The sequence below is a fragment of the Lichenostomus cassidix genome, chromosome 3 (genome assembly GCF_008360975.1).
Source record: "Lichenostomus cassidix isolate B80296 chromosome 3, HeHo_3.0, whole genome shotgun sequence".
Classification (NCBI taxonomy): domain Eukaryota; kingdom Metazoa; phylum Chordata; class Aves; order Passeriformes; family Meliphagidae; genus Lichenostomus; species Lichenostomus cassidix.
Genome location: NC_139483.1, coordinates 47,741,446 through 47,766,149, shown reverse-complemented (window position 1 = coordinate 47,766,149; position 24,704 = coordinate 47,741,446). Strand labels below are relative to the sequence as shown.

Sequence of the window (24,704 nt, the reverse complement as noted above, 5' to 3'; positions counted from 1 at the left end):
CTATCACTCTGCCAGCGGAACCTGAATACACATTTTGCAAGTGTTTGGTTGTGAATGAAATGGGGGATGAAGGCGAGTGATGTTCTTTCAAAAAGTATTGTAAACATGGTTTGCCTTTTAATTATGATGTCAGCTTCTTTTTTCATTGGAAAAGAGTGCAAAACAACCCCAAACTAGCCCATGGATCTTGTGATTGCGGAGAAATCTTTGGAAGTGTTGATCAGGTTCTAAGGACTATAGCAGACCTCATCCAGTGGAAAAAACCTCCTGTTTAAGCTATCACGCAGTGCAGTGGTAGTCTGAAATATAGCCTAGCTTTTAGTACTTTAGGAGTGCTTTTCCTTTTTAAAGCAGCCTCATAAATTGATAGTGCCAGATAAAAGTTTTCAGGTATAGATTAAGGTCAATTCAGTGAAGGCAAAGTGTCAGAGGGAATAGCGTTGCTAAAACTTGCAACGTGGTTTTATTTGACATTCCTGGTAAGTCATGGCAATAGGAAGGTAGCTCCTATTGCCTGCTAGTGTAAAATGACAACCAGCTGAGGTTGTCTAAAGCTACTGCCCCGTTCCTGTGGCACAGAAGGTGACACATTTGGGAACATGAGTAGTTGGTATACACGCTGATGCAGATGGTAATGATCAGTAGTGCTTTTTAGTGGGATGATCCTCTGTGGATGAGGAGCAACTGATTTTTTTTCCATGTATTTGTAATGAACCTTTGGTTTTAGGTTAACTGGTAATCTTCATACAAGAAGAAACATGAAAGAGTAGTTGTGTGGAATAACAAGTAAAGAATAGAAAATATGAAAACCAAAGGAAAGATAGCTTTGACTATTGTGTGGTAAATATCATAGAAAGAGTGGCTTGGATTGGAAGGGACCTTAAAGATCAAGTTCCACCCCCACTTGCCATGGCCACAGACACCTTCCACTAGACCAGGCTGCTCAAAGCCCTATCCATCATGGTCTTGACCATTTTCAGGGATGGGGCATTTGCAACTTCTCTGGCCAGCCTGTTCCAGTGCCTCACCACCCTCATAGTGAAGAATTTTTTCTTAACAACTGATCTGTCTCCTCTTTCAGTTTAAAAGCATTCCGCCTTGTTCTATCACTATCTACCTGCGTAAAATGTTCATCTCCCTCTTTTTATAAAAGTCTCCTTTAATTACTGGAAGGCTGCAATGAGCTCTCCCTGGAGTATTCTCCAGGCTGAAAACCCCAGTTTCTCAGTCAGTCTTCATAGGAGAGGTGCTCCAGCCCCCTGATTGTCTTTTTATTCCTTGTCTGCATGTGCTCTAACAAGTCCATGTGCTGAGGACTCCAGACCTGGATTCAGAACTCCAGGTGAGGTTTCATGAGGGCAAGGACAAGGGGAAGATCCTCCCATGACCCACTGGCCACACTTTTGATGCAGCCCAGGATGTCATTGGCCTTTGGGGCTGCAAGCTCACATTGCCAGCTCAGGTCCAGCTTTTCATCCACCACGTCCCCCAAGCTCCACAGGGCTGGTCTCAATGAATTCTTCTCTCAGTCTGCACTCATGTCTGGGTTTGCCCTGACCCAGGTGCAGCACCTTGCACTTGGACTTTTTGATCTTCATAAGGTTCTTGTGGCCCCACATCTCAAGTTTGTCCAGGTCTTCTGGATACTGAATTTAGGAATAAGCCAAGGATATGCTTTGGTCCAAGACCCTATGATACACTGGGTTAAGTATGGTAATCTGTAAAACTCAATGTTCCTAATCAAAGTTTGAGGAGACAATGAATATTTTGTTAATGAGAAAATAGAGGCTTTAATATTACTTACGTCCAGTACATTGTTGAAAAGGTGTATGTTCCCTGGGGATTCAAGTTGGTTGTGTTGAAATGTAATGAACATGATTTCAGAAAAAGAGAGGCATTATAGGCTGAGCAGGAAATTAACAGCTGCAAGGGAGAAGAAATTAAGTCATCTGATGGTGTTACTTTTGCATATTTTATTGACTTGGCTGTCAGCATGCTCACTGTCAGTTGCTTGTGCCAGGTGAGCAGTGCTAGAAGTTATGTCAGTCTATGTATAAAAAACCTATACCATTTTTGAGTCAAGGACAAGAAAACCTTATATGCCAAACAAAAAAATCTGGTTTTTTTGGTGTGAAATCAAGGGAAATGCAACTTAGCTGGTAGTTGTTTTTATAATCTCTGAGTGGCAGATCTAGAACAGCGTGCAATAAATTTTAAAATAAAAAGGAGAAGGTGTAGGAAGGCTCTACACTGTATCTTTTTTCGGCTTTAGTCCAATTGCATAGGATGTGTTGAAAGGGAACTGTGATTTAGATCATCTTAGAAAGCCCAGGGCATAAAGCTAAGTATAATAATTTTTCTTGTTTAGCATTGTTTAATTTGATTATAAAATATGTTTAGATTTTATGACTCTTTTGGTATTGTCCCAGCATCTTTGCAAGAGATAAGTCTTTGGCAGTGGCATTTGTGCAGTGACTTAGGGAAAAATAAAATGAGATTAAAGACACTTTAGAAAGAGAAACAGCTGGCTTACAGTTCATAATAGTGGTATGAATTTCGTGGTGTTGTTGTTTCACCTAATGGTGATTTACTGGGATTATTTTTGAAGGCAGAGTCAATACACGGAAGCGAAGAGCTGGCAGTCGGTCATTACTGCACTTGGAGTATTGTGACTTCAGTTTGTAAGGGAGCCTGGAGCTTTTACAGGCAAGGTGGCCAGAGTAAATGAACGTGTTGGAAAGACAAAAAGACATAAAATAGCACAACTAGGCACTGAGCTACAGAAAATACCCATCTCTCTTGTTCTTGCAGCACTGTCTGGTTTGCTCTTCTGATGCAGTGTTTTAGTAGATGCTCTTAGGTGAAAACAGAATAAATTCCTGTTGCTGAAGGAGAAGTGAGAGACTGGGTGACATGAACTGCTCTGAAGAATTTCTCAATACAAAAAGCAAATTGTCTATGATCCCGAGTCAAATGCTGATGCTTGTGTAGATTTTTTTTTAACCTTTCTCCCCTTCCCCACACCCTGAAATCTTTCATCAACAGAAAACGAATGCTTCTTGCTTCTGATACGGCCCCTTCTCAGATGGCATTATTTCTGTGATTTGACTGCTTCAAGCAGCAAGACTGTCAGAGGTTTGCACAAAGGACTAAGAGATAAGGTGCTACACCTTCTTTTTGTTCACTCTTGTGCTGTAAATCTATGCAGATGCACAGGCCATCACTGCCTGTGGCTTTTTTCTTTTTTTTCTTTTTTTTTTTGGTAAGAGAAAGTACATTTTAATTTTTTTCAGTGGAAGAAAGCTGAACAAAGGAAAGTAAATGAAGTGCTGTTCTGTTTGATATTTTTTTGCAAATTCTTTATCATTTGATCACAACCATAGGAATTCTGTATGCTGATTTCTCCTGTTACTGTAGCTGGTTCTAGCAACTTCCTTTGCATGAGCATTTGAAATTAATTTTCATACATGTTCCAGAGGAAAATGATTACTTTTTCTTCCCCACATTTTCCTTTTTGTGAACATCTACAAAATGATCATCTGTCAGTTAAGAGTCAGTGCACTGAAATGCCACCTACTGATTACTCTGCAGGAGGCAGCCCAAATGCTTGGTATTCACTTTTTGAGGGAGGAGGAAGCCCTCCTTCCTTTTCTCCATGAGCACTTTCACAGCTGATGCAATGTAGATAGAGATGTAATTATAAACATAGAGTAGAATGAAACATTTTGTTGCTGTGTGTTTTTGGAGAAACCTATTTCTGATTTTTCTAATGAAGAAAGGCCATGGCTTCAAAATAGTGGTATCCTGTGTTTTGTTCACTTGTTATATTTGCTACTGCCACCTGGTTTCACTAATAGTAGTTCTGAGATTTGACAAAGGGAATATTGCAAAAGGTTTTCCTGTGGCACCAATGATATGTGAGGTCTTTTAGGGTGAGACTGTATAGAAAGTATTAAATTGGACCATGCCTGTGTGATCACAGTGAAGCTGTGGATAGAAAGGAAAGCTGCTTCCTTATCCAGTCAGGTCTGTCATGGTATTTTTATAGATATGTGAATGAGGTGAGCTATGTGATTCAGCCTGAGTGATAAAATGTCTTTGATTTAAAATGAGAGACAGTACTGTGGAGGTACATGATATGACTACACCAGGAAGAGCCTTTGAAATTGCAAATAGAATTTAGTGAGGAACCTTCCTAAGAACATATGTTCCTGATGATAGGCAAATATGTGCTAAATTTGCTACTGGAGTTTAGAGAAAGTTATAAGTTGGATGGTTATGGTTCTGTCCCAGCATTTTCTTTTGAATTTTTAATGTGTCAAAAATATTTTTTGTTGGGGTAGAATCCCCAAATTTTCCAGCTTGCATGTGGAAAGATGAGCTACATATACAAGGATTGTGTGATGCTATAGATACCATTGGAGATGGACAAAATTTAGGTTTGAAATAAATGACTGGTTGTGGAAGATACTTCCCTTGTATTTGGGGAATTCAGAGTTGTACATATGAATGCATTACAGAAAGGTCAAGTAGTCATTTGAGGTGACGTTATCGTCATGTTTCTAGTACATAAAGAAATATTGTGACTGCTAAGAAACAGTGCAGATAAAAGCACAGAGACTTTCTTGTCACCTAGTCTTAGCCAAATGCTGAGATCATCTCTTATGTCACTACTTAAGGATATTTGGTATGTTTAAGAGTTTTTTACAGCTCCTTTTAAGACAAATTGAATCACCTTTTTCAAGCTGTTATTTTGTTGGTTTTTAATTCTGATGTGTAAATTATATTGTATTGTATTGTAATTGAGAGAAGTATATTATAAGGTACTTCAACTCACCACATACCTGAATTTACAGTTCAATAATTTATTCCCCTGGTAGTTTGCATATATATTGAAAGACAATTGTGCTTTCTCCTTCCTTGTTTTTTGGTTTTTTTTGTTTTTTTGTTTTTTTTAATAGATAAACTATCATTTACTCTTCTCTGGGTAATTTGCAGTTCATTTAACTTTTTAATGAAGCTCCATGCCCAAAACTTGGTGCAGTTTGTCTGCTCAAACCTTGATAAAGCTGAGCAGAATGGAAGGTGGTGTTTTTCCACACTTTTCTGATTAGCCTTATTGGAGGACCCCAGGAGCACAGTACCCAGATCTGTCTTTGCAATGCTATCCTGTAGGTCATCACTTTTCACGTGGCATTTGCAATGTTGATTGGTGTTACTGTCACCCCACAGGACCTTTGTCTTAGAGGTGTGCCACCTGTCTTTTTTTCTTTTTTTTTTCTAGAATAGTTCTCAAAGTTGCCATGCTCTGTTTCTAATTCTTACCTTTTTCTTTTTCCCTCAGCATCTTTGTAGCTGCTCCTGTCTTAGCTGTCTTTGTAAAAATCAGAGAGGTGACTTTTTTCTGTTATCCTGCTGTTAATGAAAATGTTCCGAAGTATTGGCCTCAGGACAAGTCCTTGTGCAATTTCTCTTTATAGGTACCTTGATAGAGAAATGTTGACTGCTAAATATAGTTACTCAGCAAGGTATGCTTGCATCTGGGACTGCCCTGTAAACTTTTTGATTACTGGTAAAGTCAAGGTAAATGACACCACCACTCCCATATTCTCAAGGTTTGTTATCCTGTAACTGAAGGATATTAAGTTAGCCTGACATGATTAATTTTTGACAAATCATGTTGGCTGGTGCTAATTTGCTTCTTGTGTATGATGTGCATACTATTTTTTTCACAGGAACTGAAGTAAAGCTTATGCACAGTAAATTCCTTAGCTCCTTCTTTAATCCCTAATTTAAAAAGTTGTATTTGTATTTTTATGCCGTCTTCTGTTGGTGTTCAGAGATAACTGTTAATAGCTCTTAGACACTAATAGCCTATTATTTAAGTATTATCTGGCAAATTTAATAAGTTATACATAATTTGAGAAAGCCACACTTACTACTTTTTTGCCTTTTCTCACCCATCAAAGCTCAGATTTTTGCTACTTCATCTGTGTGGTTAAATAATTATCTGAAACACAATATTCCTCATTAGTGAGATTGGAAGCAAAGGAAAGTATTGAACATTCCTTCCTTCTCAGCATAATTGCTTAATAGTTTCCCTTTGTGGTCTTGTTATTGTCTTGAATAAAAACCTGCTGTTTTCAAAAAGTAACTTCATAGATAAATACAGGAAGTAAGATATCATTTATTGAATTTGTCTCTCTGTAAAGGAAATTAACTCTTTCCTTAGCAGGATGTTTAATTTAAAATAGTATAATAATTTTGTGTTGTCATTGATAAAAATAACAACTCATCTTTGTGTTGTTAAGAAGGTGGATCTGCAGGCAGTGAAGCAAACTTTGACAGGACAGTATAGAACTGAGTCAAGAAATAACTATGCAAACAGTCTGAACTTTATGTATACCTCAGCATGTGTGTTATTACGTAAATAGTTGAATTAGTGTGTATATTAGACATCTTTGCCAGTTTTTTAAGTATCCAGTTAAAAAATAACTGATTTTATGATACTGGGAAGCAGAGACCTATTTTGAAAAAAGACCACTTATATCTTAGGTCAAGGATTTGACAATGTCTTCATATTTAAAGACAAATGTGGAAATAAATGATACCTGGTAGTAATGAGACCTACCTATCACTCTTCCAAGAAAGGTTGTTACATAAGGGTGTCCATGTAGATCTTGCTGAAGTGATAAAGTGTCCAGCTGGCACTGACAAGAAGGCAGGGATTTTACCTCAATTACATTCATAATAGGAAAGATGGAATTTTTGGAGTATTTTTTTGCTAATTGGAAACTGAGCATATCATGGAACATGTGTTGACGGTGAATGGTGTATCGAAAACAGACATAAAGAAGAATAAAATCACAACAAAACCTCTCTTCTGATCGCTTTAAGCATGGAAAATTTAACTGGAGAGAATTAAAAAGGATTATGACATTGTGCATTTTTACCTTTAAAGACTATGAAAGGCTTAGTATTAAGTAGCAAATTGTTTAAGCAGATGATAAATGTTTGAGGGCACTGTATCATCTTTTATGTCTGCTTAGAGAAATTCTGAAAAGCTCCATGGTGGCTCACAACGTGGGTTTTTCTGGAATACACAATACAAATTTGACATGCACAACTAACTAAGAAATTACAATATGAAAAACTAAGGCACATGACACTTCAGTACAGAATGCTAACAATAATGGAGCAAATTGAAGACTAGATTAACGAGCTTTTAGGTAAGGAAAATACTTGCATATGTACAGACAGTACTTGCTGCTTCTGGTAGTCAATATATCTTTGTTTTCTAACTTGTTAACATTTGGTTCAGTAGTGAAACTAAGGGAAAATTAAAGGTTAATATATTTATCAGCAACAAACAGCAAAAAGATCCAAAAGATTTAAGTCATTAACCTGACTGTACACATGCACTATAAAAATGCTTTGCTGTTCTTACACCTTCCTGTTATCATGTTTTCTGTTTCACAAGCTGGAAGACAGTTTTTGGTGCATCTTGGAGGAAGGTAGTCTTTGGTTTTGTTTCCAACATGTATCAGTTTTATATAGGGTTGAAATGCCTCAGAAAAGCTTATTCTGCTCAAAGATGCTTGCTGCTAGTTACTGCTGCCTCTGATGCTGACTTGTATTGGTCTCTGTTTAGTCTCCCAGTTCTCTGTGTTTCATTTCTGGCTCAGGCTATAGACTGCCTTCAACATCTGCATTCACTGCAGCCTGTGCTTGTGCAGTGCTCTGCTTGTTGATGTTCTTGGCTCAGAGCTCCTGGGTGTCAGGATAACACAAGTGATTGATCATACAAAGCTGATCCTGCTTTGCTGGAGTCTAAGGCTTAAACCATGAGCTGGTACCAATGGCAAAAACTGTCAAAGCCCTTCCGTTGGAATTCCTGTCTCATGTCTTTCTATGGTGTCTCTTTTTTTTTTTCTTTGTTTTAAATCATTCCTGCATGCTTAGTGTCTAAGCAGGTGTTGTGTTTTTGTTTTCTGTGCTTTTCCTCCCACATATTCATGTATCCATTTATAGAATGCTCATTTGTGTTTTCTATATTGTCAACAGGAGATGACATTTTGCAGACTTGAAACAAATGCCATCTTTTCCAATTTAATGTGGTCATCATTTTCTGCCTATCTTATTAATAGGCCTTCCTGAATTTTTGATGTCTCTTGACATTGTTTTAATTTTTGGCTTGTGAACACATGATTGAAAGGCTATGCATGCAGCAGTAACAGTCCAGTATGGAAAGCTAAAAAACTATTTAGTTCTCCTCTCAATTACAGCTCCTCAGTTTATCCACTAAGAATTAATTATTAATTACTTTGTTGTTTTCAAATAACAGAATTTATAGTTGGTAATTATGTCTGAATTATTGAAAATACAGTTGATAAAAACAAGTCTTAAGCATGTCTATCTTAATGTAACTCTATGAGGAATGCATGGGGTGTTTGCCATCTAAAAAGGTTACTCCTTTTTGGGGTGTCACTGGAGGTCACTAGCATCTGATTAATAAAATTTACCTTTTTTATAGTCATTGTCTCCCTTGGGAATAGGCAGTTATATTTCTACAGCTTCAATAAAGAATAATAAATTACCTAAATCTTACAGGATTTAGGGTGGAGGTGTTGCAAAATGAAAAGCTTTTTCAGAATAAATAAGCAAGTCACTTAAAATCATTAATATAAAGTAACTTTGCCTCTGTTTTTCCAGTTCTATAAATTTTAACAGTAATAAAGCAAAGCTTTTTACTAAGATGGAATAGCCTAGTGGTTGCCAAATGCTGTCTTATGATGGCAACACAGGTTAGGGTTCTCCTCCCTACTGTGCCATGAAGGACGGTGATTAAATGCACAGAGCTGTGATACAGCTGTGGATTAAATAGTTTGTCAAAACAACAACAACAAAAACCTCACAAAAGCAAAACCACCCCCAAATGTATTGATAATGTTTAAATATTGAAAACCTTTCACATTTTTGGTATAAAAATGTCTGTTTTCTCATTTAGAACTACAGCTGTACAATTTCTGTCACTAGGTGATATAAATACTGATATGATATGTGGTATGAATTGCTGATGTATGCACTTGCAGATTATCAGTTTTCCATGCTTTTTCTATTACTTCTAGCTTTGGTCTGGTGTATGGGTTTGATGTGTGATAGGTCATCTGCAAAAAAGCAGGAGTTAGGTAGCAGTCGTTCCATAGTGAGTGACTTACCAGCTCATGTGGAGTTGACAACCAGTCTCTTAAAAGACTTGAAGCCCTGGATTTTCTGGTAATTTGTTTCCAGTCATAAAATAGTAATGGTGACATTTGTCTTGGATGAAAGGAGATCCTAAATTGAAGGACTTTTGATAGATGTTCTTTTTCCTAAAATTTCCATAAACGTCCCTAATTAAAGTTTAGACCAATTTAATATTTTTAAAAAAATAAATGTGTAGGCATGCAGCATTTATATAGAAAACTTAATTCAGTGAGATAAAACAGTTAAGGAATCAAAGAAAGGTGATCTAATGCCTGACTCTTTCTTACATGAGAACATGGCAGCCTTTTTCATCCCTTGTATCCAATTTTATTTTTCTTGTGATAAAAGCTAAACTTATTAATAGAGCAACTTCTAAAAGCATGCAAATTCTGTTGGACGAAAGAGTTAATTTGTGAAACTTAGACTTCTCTAAAGTAAATGAAGATGCATGTAAGATTTTAAAGCATACTTTATAGATCACATATGTATTTGTTTAGGTAAATACTTGGCCTTTAGCAAAATCCTGCAGGCAGCTTAATGGAAGATGCCAGTTTCTGCCTAGAGGTCTTTAGTAGGTGAATTGTACCTTTGGAAATTAAAAAAATAGCTTATTCTTCTCTGAGTCCCCTGTTGAAAATTAAATTAATAAACTAGTCCAAGAATCATTTGAATCACATTTACTTTTAGGAAGAGAATGGAGGAAATGTCCTCCATCTCAGTATGGATTAATGAAACATTGATGAGATTCTGCCGCCTTCCAATGGAAACTTCATTGCTCCCTGGTTTTATCATAAGTTTAAACACTAACTAAATAGTAAGATTTGATTTCTTTGCCTGTTTCTTAGGTTCAGTAGCATATAAATATTAAATATCATCTTGAAGTTTAAAATAATCTTCTAGAATTGCATCATAAGACAATACTTATATTTTTAATACAGAGCTGTTGTTCAGGAAATATTTTTGTTGCCATGACTCAAGTTAAACAGTAGTTCCTCTGATTGTTCACCACTATGTCTTCCTTGACAGAAATGTCAGGTCTTGATGATTACGCTCACTTTTGATTAAAAGTTTGTAGCCTGGTGTCAGATAAGCAAGTTTGATCTTTGACCCTTTTCTGCATAGTGTTGTTGGAAGTTGAAAACAAGGTGCAAAATTAGGTGTTGTCCATTCTAAGACCGGAAAGCACAGAGAGAGTCATGAAGGGCAAGAGCTGTATTTGAATGACATAAAGTGTGTTGTGATGATGCCCAAACTGTGTACCTCTAGATTCAATGCTTCTATCTGAGAGTAGATCATGATGTTGGCAAGCAGGTAACATCAGTTTACATGTCCTGGTCTATTCCAAGGAAGTAAGAATAACTACTGATCTTTTCATGTTTGTACATTGTTTATTACGCCTCAGTGTTTTAAAAAGGAAAAAAAAAAAAATTGACCCTCCCAGCCATAGAGTTTGTTTTTGTTTGAAGTCTTCATAAAGCTTTAGTGTATTTCCTCTTCCTAGAAGTTTTCAGTAGAAGAGATGTCTTCAAATACTGTTTGCTTTCAATGGGGTGGTATTGCATTTTTAAAAGGGAAGAGTTGCCAAATCTGTTTTTCCTGTTCCCTACTGCCCAGTTTTTAAATTGCAACCATGGATTCTGGATTTGGAAAGGAGCTATTTTGACTGTGAAATTGCTACTTCCAAGAGTTGCTGGAGGTAAGGAGTTGTTAGCATTTGAGTGGATTTTTTGCCTTTTTTTATTAGTATGTTAGAAATGCTTACTCCTGAATTGAACATTCTTCCTCCAGCACCTCAGTTTTCTGAGTCCTTTCATCATTGTGTTTCTTGATTCTTTATTCTGCTGCTACTTCAGCTTGCTTTGGAGGATGAGACTGGCGTAAGAATCCTGTCTGTCTTTCACAGCACCGCAGTAACCTGGATTGTGAAGTGGTTGTAGACACCCTGTTTTTAGCAGTTTTTCATTTCAGTACAAGCTGGTTGAGTTTCTTGCTGTGTCATTACAGATCAGCTGGCAAAAAGGTCACTGACAAGCCACAATATTGGAGTTTCTGCAGTTAAGTTCAAGTGTGGCAGATGCATAGGATTTTCTCCAAAGAGTCCTGATCTCTCTGGGCAGCAGATATATGAAAGAAATCATGATATCCTTCAAGCCTATGTGAATTGGCTTACCAAAAAAAAAAAAAAAAAAAGCAGTTTTAAATTACTGTGTTTACCCAAAGGCAAAACAGCTTTTGATTAGATGTGTTTGTGGGCAGATACTGATCTAGAGTGTGGGGGATGTTGACTTTGCATGCAAGGCAGTCACTCTCACCTGCTTTAGCCCAGTATTTATACAATGTCTGTCACTGATACAACACCTCAAGAGTTTGCTGTGCCGGAGCCTCAGGAAGGTGTTTATCCTGATGTGTGCTCCTGGCCAGGAGGCAGGAAGGCTCAAGCAGTCTCCAATGAGCAGAGTGCTGCTTGGCAGTGAATGAGTGCTATGGATTCTTGCATTATTTTGCTGTTCCTGACGGCAGGGGGGCACATTTTGTGCCACCCCAGCCAGGTGTCTGTGGTATGACCTGATTCAGGCAGTCTTCTGTGGTGAGAGTCCAGAGCTGGAATATCTGATAATAGTAGCTCTTGAATGACTGTAAGCAGAATAATTTTTTCATCACTGTTAAATATTACTGCAGGGTGCAATGAGTTCATTTTACTGGCAGATCTCTTCTTTTAGGCCTTGGTGATGAGTAGAAGTAAGTACAAAATTTGAATACAAATCTGTGTGTGCAGTTCTGTGCATGTCTCTGTAAGACAAGGTCATAAACCTAGGGTTTGTGTTGGAAAAAAGACAAACAACATCAAGGTGTCTCAAGCACACTTGAGAACTACAAAATTTAGTACTCAAGCTGTCCAGCTGGTTATTAAAATCCTTTTCTGCCTAATTAGTCTTTGATAGTTTGTCACTTAATAGCCTGAAAGTGTTATTTGCAAATAGCGAGAGAGTTTAAAGAAAAACTGAAGAGAACTGGAGACTGCCTGAAGTTGGATTTAAGAGGTGTAATAAGCTGGCAGCAGCAACTTCTGCTTGTAAATTCTACAGCTGATTTACTTTTTCCTGCGATTTTGCAGAGGCCCTATAGTGTGTTTTGGTCCCTTCCATGCTGACACCAGTGTGGGCTGAGACTTGGTCACCTTTTTGAACCTGAACATGACCCAATTAAAAATCAGCTCAGAGGTTTGGTATTTTGTTGTTTCATCAGTGTTGTAATGATGCTTTTGAAAAAGGCACTTGCAAAACTATTTCTCTGCTCAAGACTATTAATGACATTGTAGATGCAGACACTTGTGAATAATATGCACATAAGGATGTGTAAATGCTGGGCAGCTGTACCAAAAGATCCTTTTATATTTTGGCTTATTCCACCATGTGTCTGTGGAAAGTGACACAGATAGTTCAGTGTTGCTGAAGATGTAGTGCTTAGTCTGCTGAAAAAGCTAATTTATCAAAAAATTAAGTTCTTGTAAATGTTGATTCTTTACAGGAAAAAACAAAGTACTGTTACGGCACCTAATCTGTGGGATAAGGAGAAAACAAAACAAACCAATCTAGAAAGACAGCAGCCACTGTAGATATTGTTTTCTGCCAAATCAGACTGATGTTTAGAACAAATTCATCTACTTTAATCCAGTTGCATTTTTCTGTTGGCAGCAGATTAATGGTTTTAATCATTATATAGCATTTATAGTGCATGATAAGCACAGCACTTTACAGAAATAGAAATTAAAACCTGAAGAACTTACAGTCTTACACAAAGGAAGTGATAAATATTGAAAAACATGAGCAGAGAGAATGTGTTCTAAACAAGCAATGTCTGTTTCTTCACTTGGTTGCAAGTGCATTGTTGGCAGACTTCTTTAATTACTTTCTGAGCAAGAGAATGAAAATAGGTAATGCTAGCAGTAGAAAGCAACAAGTTGTAAGTAGGAAAGCTTAGCATACTGGAAGGAGACTCTTTCCCAGATATCCATGTAGGAAGTAGGTGTAATGCATAAATTGGGGATCAAAGGGAGTCTCCGAACAGTATGTGAAGGTGCTTTGAAAAAAAAATGGAGACATTGAAGGGACATGTTAGCTGGAACACTGGAAGAAACTGTTTTGTGTCAGATATATTGATTAGATTGAATTTAAATAGCATGGTCAGAAAGGAAGAGGTACTGCAGCTGACAGAAAAGAAGAGTAATGTAGGATTTTGTCCTAGAAGCTGATGAGAAATATATACACTTCATAAATATCCTAGAGGGATGGAACAATATTGATCTAAAACAAGTAATGGTATAGTCACAGATAACTGAGAGGATAATGAGATTGTTGTTTATGAAGCTGCTGGGTGGGAAATAAGGTAGTTTGTCTGCATAGTGTTACTGAAAGAGCCTTTAGCCACAACCTCTGGTAACTCAAGAATTCAAAAGTAGTAACTGCTTGAACTATAGAACTTACTAAGAGTATCAACACAAGTCTTGGCAAATACTGTTATGGAATATGGTTTGCAAGCCACTTGTGCATGACAGAAGAAATTCAACCAAGTGGTATCCATCTTTCTTAGTTCTATTGTAAATATTCTACATGTTGCAGCCTTATGAGGTACTGCTACTTTTCATTCACTTTATGTGAAGAGTAAATTATAGGTTATTATCTGCTACCCAAATAATTCCAAATGCTGCATTTACAAAGGAACTATGCTGTGCTATGAATGAGTGCATTTTATTTATCTCCCTCAAAGTGTCTAGAAGTAATTACTTCCAGTCCTGGTCAGTTAAATATCGAATTCAGAGCTACTCTGGGAGTAAGTATCTTCTTAAAATTTAGGATAGTGTAATTGCTATAGAAGTAAAATCTTTGCTTTTAAAATATGTCCACAAAGTTAATGTCTTCATTTTTGTTGCACTGAAATAGGGTCAGTTTTTTGTTTAACTCCTGTTTAACTTTTTGTTTCTGCACATAAACCCAGAACTCTTTCAACATTTTCTGTTTTTGCGTCCCTCTTTTTGTAGTAAAGTGCCATCTGTTCAGTTGGCAAAAAAAAATTGAGGATTACATGTTAACATCCATGAAGAAATTTGGGATGTAGGCAGATATAAAGATAGCAAGAACTATTATTACTGCAGTTTTATTCATTATTAGCTCAATACATTTTCCCCATATAAAAATTACTCTGGCATTCAAATGGCTAATTTTACAAGTGCTGCAAATTCCACATGGAAATGAATCAGTTGTATACAAGTGCTGCATATGCAAAGAATGAGAGTTCAGATGCATGTGGGTTTTTTCTTCTGATTGTACAACATTTAAATTTAGCAACAGAACTTTAATGAGTTTCATATTCTGTGCAAAGGGCTTCATACTTTACCTGCTTTATCAGCAGAGCAGCAGAATCTGAAAAGTTCAATTAAAGAAGGGAATGATCTTGAAAATGGCAGGAAGTTGGAGTGAGACAGAGTGCTGGCACTGGTAGCTGCTGTTCAGTGCTGGTGGGGTGTGGCTATTTGTATCAGCAGTTCCATTCAAATCACAAATGGTCTCTTGAGGGACCAAATAGGAGGCTTGTGCCTCCTATTTGGTTCATATCATCAAGTGAACTTGGAGTGCAGAAACTGTTCTGGATGAAACTGCACTAGAAGTCCCAAGGCACACCAAAGCATGTTTGAAAGGCACTTCTGCAAATAGTGATCCTTCCAACTGTAACCTTCCCAGTCCCATTTCCTTCCTACTTCTCTCCATGCTGGCTTTTTCCCATCCTGGTCATCTTCCTCAGCATGTCCAAGCGTTACTGCTGTGGATTCCTAACTCAGTCTGTTTCTTTTCCAGTCATGCTTTTCTCCTCTCTCTGTTTCTCTTTGCTGTCTGTGTTTAGGTCCCAGGTTCTCTCCAGGTTCTCTATCCAGTTTCCATTCTCCCCACCTGCTCTTTCTAGTTTTTCTGTTGCAGATGTTTCCACAGCCTTTCTTTGGTATGCTGCAGCACCCCATCAGTTCCTTATTCCCTTCTTTGCCAGCTGTGTTTGTTTTGGCATTCTCCACTCCTCCTGGAAAGCCTGTGCCCAGGTTTTAAACACGTTACAGACTGGGCATAAATTTGGGACATTTAGGCTCCTAAAGCTTTATTTTCTTCTGTCTGTGGACATGCTGGCTTTTACTTATTCATTTATATATACATTTATTATTTATTTAAATTTATTATTGTTTATTTAAATCTTCAGAGAAATAGTCAAATTTTGGTGTCTTTTGATGTTGATTTTTATTTTAATTCAGTGGTAGAGGAGACAACTCCTGCTTCTGAAGTATGCTGCTGTAGTTATTTTAAGTGTTATTTTTTTCTTCCTTATTATTATAAAGGGAAAAAACAACTCTAAAAATGGATAATTTTATCTCGAATGTTGAGATTTTGCTGAAATGATGAGCAAAAGTAAAGCCTTTATAGTTAATGCAGGTAACATTAAGGACTGTGCTGGCTTTATGGCCACCTCTGTTACATTGAAATATTGTTACATAACTCCTTGGAGAAGATAACTGGATGTAACTCTGCAATCAGCTGTTCTGTGTCAGGTTTCTAGAGCTAAGGGCTTTATTTCAAAATCTATATGAGATGAAAATATGCTATCTTAAGAGGAGAAATGGTATAGTTATTTTACTAATAATTTTTATTTCACATTATTTATTTTTATTCTTGATATTTAGCTTACTATTTAGTCTTTATGGTCTGTACCAGACCCAGATATAGACTGCTGGAGTGAAAAAGTTTAAAGGAAAAAAGAAAATGCCCTTGTGCATTTTTGCTCTAATAGTAGATTTGGGAAATAATTTTTTTCAATAAGCATTCCATAGGTCAGGTTGGCAAAAATCAGACCTCTGAACAAAAACAACACAAAACCAAAAAGCCAGTCTATTTTAGTATTTGAATTTTATTTTGGAGCAAGTAAATGGTGTGTGTACAGAATGAGAGGTGTGCATGACTGGGTAGAGGTCATGTCTTTCATTCCGAGCAAGCCTGGGGATCTCTCCCAGATAGAAGCAGTTTTAGTAGGTTGGTGCTACGCATTAAAATGAGTAGTAACTGGCCTACTATGCTGAGGAATTTTCATGTAAATCTTGTAGGGTGTTGCTGAACTGGTGTTTCTGATGTGCAGTATTTTGCCTTAGCTGGTCTGCATACACATTTATGGAATGGTAGCAACTACTACGGTAGCTTTAAAAAAAAAACTCCTATCCTGGAAATCACAGACCAGCAAATCTGTTCTTCATACCAACAGAACAGCTGAAAATCACAGAAACAGAATTGGTAGCTATTAAATAACTGCTATGTATTGAGAAAGTTATCAGCTTTTGAGGAGCTGCCACACCACAAAAACATTTAAGAATTGTTTAAAGAGTTAAAAGGCCACTGTAGAGAGTAATTCAGTTATCACAGTATATTTATATTACCAAAACCTACTGAGGGCTTTATTCAAAAAAATAATCCATCTATTGACGGATCCCTATATCTATATATATACGTATATATATGTATATATATATATGTATTTGTATTTATGTGTGTGTGTATGTGTATAATAAAGGGAGGGGAAGCTACTGTGGTTGATGTTTTTGTAGTTAAAAAAAACCAACAAATCCTCTCATGCTGTCATGGTGTGAGAAGGAGTCTTCTTTTGGGTTATGTTGCTTTATGAACTTTTGTGGTTGAATACATTAGTGAATGATTTGTGAAAAAAGGATAACCAATGGGATGCTGAAGTGTGTTGCCTCCACGTATGTATTAAAGACAGCAAAACTAAAGTGAAGAGTTGCAGTGCTTTCTAAGGTGATTAAAATGGCATATGAAAGACTGTGCCAGAAGAAACAGTCCTAATTACACATGAATAGTAATTGGTTCTTAATTGGCTACACTTCAAAAAAAGATCTTCAGGGTAATTCTGGGTTTAGTATTGTTTTAGACACAGAATTTTCTAAACAAAAATAAGCAAAGACAATTTCAGGAATTGAAAGTAATTAATAGTTTCTAATAAGAGAGAACAGACTGAAAGCATTATTTGTACTACTGCATGCTCTTGGTAAATGATGCTACTGAATACTATTATTTTTGGATTTGCCTTATCCTTTGAAGTTCAGCATAGTGTAGTATAGCTCCACTACAAAAGATACTGAGAAAGGTAATCAGAGCAATTGGATGTCCTGGAAGATTAGAATGGGATAAAAGTAAATAAATTATGATTTGTGATATGGAAAACTGTGGGCTCATACTCATCTCATTGACGTCCATAAACACGTTGAATAGCAGGGAGAAGATGAAGAGGCAATGATTTGTTCCTTATGTCTCCTAACATGACAATGAGGAAGTATCTAATGAAGTAGTAAATTATTAAATAAAAGGAAATACCTTGTCATATGACAGATAATTAAATTGTAGGACTCATTTGTGAAAAATGATGTAGTGACCAGATGTAAAAATGAACTTAGAGTGTTTGGACAAAAAAAATGGCAAAAAAAGTAGTCCGTCAGGGTTATTAAACATGATGTTTAGATTGTCTGATTCATTAAATCCCCTGGCTTAGTTGAAGACAAGGAGTGTATCCAAGGAGGGATTCCTGCCATTGCATACTCTGTTGTACTCTTTTGTATACTCATTGTATACTCTGTCTGACCTCTTGCAGCTGCTTTCAGGTTACATTCATGGCTGCGTATCCTGTTCTCTGTCTTAAACCAGAAGGAAATCCATTCACCTGTTCTGCCTTTATTTAGAAGCAGAAGTAAAATGTAGATTCCTACCTAACAAAGAGGCTGAAGACCCTTTCAGGTTTCACATTATTTGTGTTAAGTACTTTTATTTGATAGAATAGCACTATTGTTGGAATGTCCTATTTTGATCCTCTCAAATGCAAGCTATGGTTTTGGTTCAAAACTACATTCTGTCTTGACAGTTGGCCAAGTTGAATTCTTTTAATGTTTGGGGGGTTTTTTTGCTGTGCTTTAGGCTAGGGAATGATTTTTTTCCTCCACAGATAAAAGGTGTTTTGATTGACATGAGTGAGCCAACCAGTGAGAAACAGTTTGTGACAGAAGGAGAGGAGAAAAAGGATTTGCAAGGATAGAGACATGCATTTGCAAGAATGATGTATAAAATGCTTGCACAGGCTCACACAGATAAATGAAGTGTTAGCTTGCTAGAGCTGCCCCAATTGTTGTTCCTTACACACTGACATATAAAGTTAAAGAGAAAAGCTAACAAAGCTTATTGGAACCTGCTCAGTTGTTTGCTTTAGCTTGGGTGTTGTTTATTTCTATCTTTTTCTATCCCCTCTGCACTGTATCAAGCAAAGAAATTTCTAAGCCCTCAGTTGCTGGCTGGAAGTCAGCCTGGTGTCTGTACATCTCAGAGGACTATTTGGCACAGAAGGGAGGGAGAAAGTGTAGCTGCACGCATGTGCAGATACTTTCAGTTAATCCCTTCCTAATTGGGTTACTGCTGAGCTCAGTAGTGCCAGCACCGTTGTGAGTTCCAGAACATTTTCCCTTTTCCACTGGGAGCTTGTTATTAGGTGGTAATCTCACTTTTTTTTTTTTTTTTAATTTAAAAAGTGTTAAGAAGAAAAAGTTATAAAGGGAACAAAGTGCATCTAAAAGCCCTTGAAAGAGAAGACTATTAAGCATTTATGTTTGACTCGTGGGTTTTGAATCTTTAGCAGTACTTGACATTTGCAACCTGGATAGAATAACCTCTTCCATTGAATTCCTGGAAATCAAAACTGAAATTGTGGCTGGTAGAAAGGATATTTAAGACTCAGTTCTGGAAATGCCAGTGCTCTCCTAGGCATAATTCAGCTTTACAAAGATTGCAATCCCTATCTTCCATGTTTTCAGTGAGATATCTGCTGACTTCTTTGAGGAAGGCAAAACATTGATTACCAGTGTGGGAATTTTCTAGCTGTTGTTTTCTTTGTCTCTGTGGTTCAGACCCAGGACTCACTTTTAATGAGCAAAAATTTTTTGATAATCCTCCCATTACAATTCACTGAATGGGAATGTAGATTTTCAAAGTTCTCATTTTTCTAAATGACAGCAGTTTAATATTTGGCTAAGATACTGCTTAGGAAAGGAATAATGCAAATTAAGTAGATAATCTAAAGAGAAATTTTCCCCTGCAAGTGTTTGCATGTAAATGAAAACAAAGTCAGTTTTGTTTTGGCTTTATGATGAAACACAGCAACAGTTTTAATGTTTCCTCAACTGTAGACTGAAGTCAGAGTCTGCATCACAGAAGTTTGCCAAAGTCTGAAACTTGTTTAAATATTAATATTTCATGAGTTTTATTCCTATTTGGTTGAGATTTGAGCGGTAGCTCAAGAAAATAAGCAGTATACTGACATATTCTGTATAGTAAAGGATTTCTTTGTGCTTGCTCAAATAGCTTCTTGGTGAAATAGTATCACTTTTCTTTAACAGTTTGCTTGTCTGTCTGTTTCTACCACACCCATCAGAAAATTGTGCTAGAACTTCATTATTCTGAGGTGTAGAATCCCTAGTATCTCCTATGTAGTTAATGGAAATGGGCAAGCACCAGTAGAGGATAATTCATATTCAGTCTTTAGGAACAGAAATTAATTGTTCTGGGTTGCCCTTGGAAAGATTATTTGTGTTTCCATTGAGGAAATAGATGGTGACTGGTTCAGGTTTTCAGTGTAAATCGTCTTATTCTAGCCAAAATATATGTACTGCCACTCTGTAAAACTATGGAAAACAGAGCATGGTTTCATCAGACAAGATTCTTTTTTTTTTAAGAAGGTAGTGGTAGTTTTTCATCCACATAGACTTAAATACAGCTGTGAAAATAACAAAATACTGGCATGACTTTGTTATATAGGTAATTTTCATATTTTGTGTTAAACAAAAATAATCATAGTAGTACTAATGCAGAGAAGTGTTACTGGGTGAATGAAAAGACAAATTGCCTTATAAACCCCTGTTTGTATGGAATGTTGTGAACAGGAATGAGTTGGCATAAAAATATTAGGGATATTAGTGAGGGCAAGTTGTTGAGGGCCTTGGTGTTTTTTTTTTGTTTGTCCTTTAAGCAATCAAACAAAAAAACCAAACAAAACCTGCATATAATTAATGATTAAAGATGATCAACCTGCCTCAAGAGATTGAAATCCAAGGCTCTAACCAAAGCAATGCATGTGATGTTGAAGTTCTAATGGATATTTCAGGTGAAGGGAAATTCATCTTATTTCATCTGTTGAAGATCAAAATCTGACTTTGAATATAAGCAGAGAGTCCAAGTTAGACTCATGCTTATGTTTACTTAGTTATTTATAGCAGAATTGCATCCTTTCCTTGCTACCAGCTTTCTCAGTACAGTGGTGGGAAAAATGTTGTGAAAAAGCATGTCAGTGTTGATCTATGAACAGAAAAGAGATTGCTTACTAATAATTTTCATATTAATTTGTAAATATTCTGGAAATTCATTTTAGACTAAATAAGTAATTTAATATGGTTGAAATATCACTTTAGACAACCTCCTCTAAGGCTGTGGTACATCATAAGATGTTTTTTAAGTGTAGTTCTATGCTGATGTGAAACCAATTATGAAACCACAAAATTCTGTTGCATTAACCTCAGAGAAGCTGAAGTCCATCTCATCTGCTGCTGCAGTATGAATGTGGGAAATTCACTGAATGATAATATGAAATACTCTAATGTTAATGTAATGGTCACATTTTTGCAATAAATATATTAGCAACATAAAGGCTGTGAAATCAAATTAAAATGGGAATTTATTGAAAGATTTATTTTGCTTTGAAATGTAAATATGCAGATTTTAATTGTGCACATTATACACATGAGTCTCTTTTCTTCCGTAAAGAAACATGGATTTTATAAACTACAAACACCTCTATTACAAAATGGCCAGAAATTGTAAGTAGTGTTTTACTAAAGTACTGGCATAATCTAAATTTATTAGCAACTTCCACAAATTCCTGTAATTCATTAAGTATTTAATGCTGGTGGGATACATAGTCCAAAAGAGAAGCCACTGAAGGAATTAAGCACCTACAACTCGAGCACACAGTTAATTTGTGTGTTTAGCAAGAAGAATATTAATGCTATGAATACAAGTAGAGGAATAATAGTACTTCTGGTTGGGAGTGAGCTGAAGATTTGTCCTTTAAACTGTTCAAAGGACTCACACAGACAACAAAGTGGAGTTGAATGCTTAACTACTGCTGTGACAAGTTCCATATCTTACATTTAAAAATCCCAAATTATTAAATTACTTCAGCTGACATTAATAATCCCTGTTAGACTGTAACATCCGTTATAAATAGATTCTTGGTCCCTCTAGGGTTTTTCTCTAATTTCATTGCTGACTGTACACAGAACCAGTGGGGAAAGTGCTGCCTTCTTTAGGCAAATACCAAACCCTACAAACCCTAGTTTTACATGTTGGCTTGAATACTTTGCAAATATTGTACATCTGGATGGGATGTGTATAACATCCTTTCAATTGTTATTTTGAAAAGTGTTTTTTAAATGTTAGTTTCAAATCCTGACATATGGAAACTGAGTGCTCACAATTTGTTCACGTGTCTTTTCATGCTTCATGTATTTTTAATGCAATTTTCATGAAGTTTTGATGTAATGGTTTCATGTGATTCCAGTAAAGTCATCCTCTGTTGGGGTTGGATTATGTACCTTTAAAATATGCACTTTTACATAAAGCTTCCCCTAATGTGAGGCTGCTGTGAAAGCCTCTCAAAGGTTAGCTTGTATATATACAAGTATGCTCTGGTTGACTGACTTGACATGTTCAAAAATCAAGCCTTACAAGATTGTGAATTTGTCTTCCTATTTTCATTTCTGCTGCCTTGCATGTGATGGAGTTCCACCCTTGTTGCCCTATTTATTGAAGATGTATTCAATGGAAATACTTTGACTACTCTCTTCTACTTTACTTAGTATTGATCGAGTTTTTCCATGTTTAGATAGATGTTTGAAGTAGTTGATAAATGGAATGAAATTTTGCTTATTACTAATAAGGATTTTGAAGACTCTTGGTTAGGATAATCGATCATCTTTTTTTCTAATGTGAAACTAAGGACTGTAGAAAATCAGTTATTGACTGCAAAGGTGAAAGAGATGCATATCTTTGTGTTAACTTACTGACACAGCAATGTGATAGTGAAAAACAAATGTGTAGTTGCTCTTTGAACAAAAAGTATAATTTCTACCAGCTGAGTTTTTGTTATAATTAATCTCTGGCAAAACCATGATCAAGCTTCCCAAGATCAGGAAAAGTTGACTTTGAATTAAATACGACATAAGAAGTGACTAAATACAGTCACAGATAGTGCAGGTGAAGTTCTGTTACTCCAGTTCTTTGCTGCAGTAGTTCCTGGCTCGTCTCTCTTCTGAGGAGAGCAGTGCTTGTATTTGTTTAAAGCCATAACCTTTGTTCTGGGTGTGTTTTCAGCCAGGAATTTGATTGAGAATGAGCCTTCTCATCAGGGAGTAGTTGTTCTCACAAGAAGTGAGATGACTGCCAGGACATAGAGTCCCTTTATGCCCCTCACAGGCCAGATTGTTGTCATACGTGTGAGCTTTGCTGGGGGCTTGGGGACTGTCAGTGAGCCCTCTGTTGGTCACTGCCACAGGAAAGCAGCAGGCATGGCATGTTAGCTTCACGAACATGCTGTGCTGTTCCTTCTGTGCTGAGGTTTTTCTTCTGACACCTGTGCCACTTCCTCAGGGTCCCATTCTCTGCTGGAGTGAGGATTAGGAGTACAAGCACGTGGCAGCTGGTGCTTGTCTGATCTTGATGATCCAGGAATACTCAACTGGTCTCTTGACTAAATAAGACCTTTTAACTGCCTTGTAATAACCCAATTTTGTAAATTTTCTAATTTTTATTTTTAGATAAGAAAACATTAATTTTTCAATGAAAGCAAAGAAGGCATTAGCTACCTCTGAGTAGGAGTTGGTAAAAGCAGAATTTTAAGGAAGTACCCAATCCTTCATTACTTTCAATGCATCTAAACTGAGATAATACTGAGTAGGAAGTGCCAAGGATTTTAAATCATCAGTTGTAGGTTGGGATGTTATTAAAATCTTTTGCCAAAATGAATTTACTTTTCTATGATGGTAAAGGCCAAATCTATCACCTAGGTTTGCCCTGAGTGTTGTGGTTTCCTGACAGAAACTCGTGTAAATGTCTCTGTCTGTGGACAGTTACTAATGCTGCTCTCATCTAGAAGTCTGCATCACGTAATGAAACAGATGCTGATGGATGGTGTATCAACCAGAACTCTCCAAGGGCTAGTTTGGATCTTGGTCTTGTTTGTTTTAATTTTCATTAAGAAGCTGATTGTGTGCATGTGTGTCAGCATTGAGAAACAATGTTGTAAATCTCATGTGGGGAAGGCAGCAAATAAATGTTTCTAGAAAAGTAACATGCAAGGACAGGAATTTTCCATGTCATAGAGTATTTTACATCTTCCATTGCCTGATTTTTGGGGGCAATGTAATCAGTGTAATTAAGGGAAATAAAACTCCTTACGTGACAAGAATGAGTTCATGTCTGTAAACCTTCTTTTTAACTAAGCTGGTTCTGGTATTTGATTTTGGGTTTTTTTTTTTTAATCTCTGAAGGAAATGAGAAGGAAATTAAGATGTCTTCTGGTATAACAAACAATATATCTATTAATTCATTAAAGCAGATTTACGTGACTTATTTTATTGGAAATACTCCCTGCCCCTATATTTTATTTTAATAAAAATGTCTTCACTTCTTTATCTGAAATACAAAATTAGTAATTGGTAAAGATCTTGAAGTTAATTAATTTTTCCCTCTCAAGTGTATAACCCTTATATTTGAACAGAAAGAAAATAAGCAGTTGGATGGGATCTCTTCTAATCAATTGGGTTGCTATTTTAATTCTCTGTAAATTTTTAGTAATATTCTTGCAATTACTGGAGTTTGCAGTGGATAGAAACTACTGCTGGACTGCATGAGGTTCAAGCAGAAACAGGTGGTGAGTAGATGAAGGGACCTGCCTTCCCTTTTGTTTGTTTCCTATCAGTGAACAGATTCTGGCCTTAACTTGAGTAATGTGATCTCTTTCATTGCTCTTTCAAAAGGAGGGAATAGATTTATATTTCTAAGAAGAATCTTTAAGCAGAGGTCTTGTCTTTCACATGGCAGTGTTTTTTGGAAGAGTTGAGAACTTTCATAGCAGCAAAATACCCCAGAAATTTGTTGAAGGAAGGGAACGTGTAAGAAGCATAGCACATTGCTTACCTCCTTCATGTTGTCCTCAGTTGATTCCTTCTTCTAGTCTTGTGTGTATCTTTTTATCTTACAATTAATTCAGGAACTCATTTCTGGTACTGTATTTATGGTACGCACACACATATATAAATATAT

General features: G+C 36.5%; 1 protein-coding gene across 4 annotated transcripts in view; it reads left to right on the top strand.

Moving 5' to 3' along the window:
• UTRN (utrophin) overlaps nucleotides 1–24,704 on the top strand; it is a 352,485-nt gene that overhangs the window by 173,238 nt on the left and 154,543 nt on the right. The gene's annotated exons all lie outside the window — the stretch shown is intronic.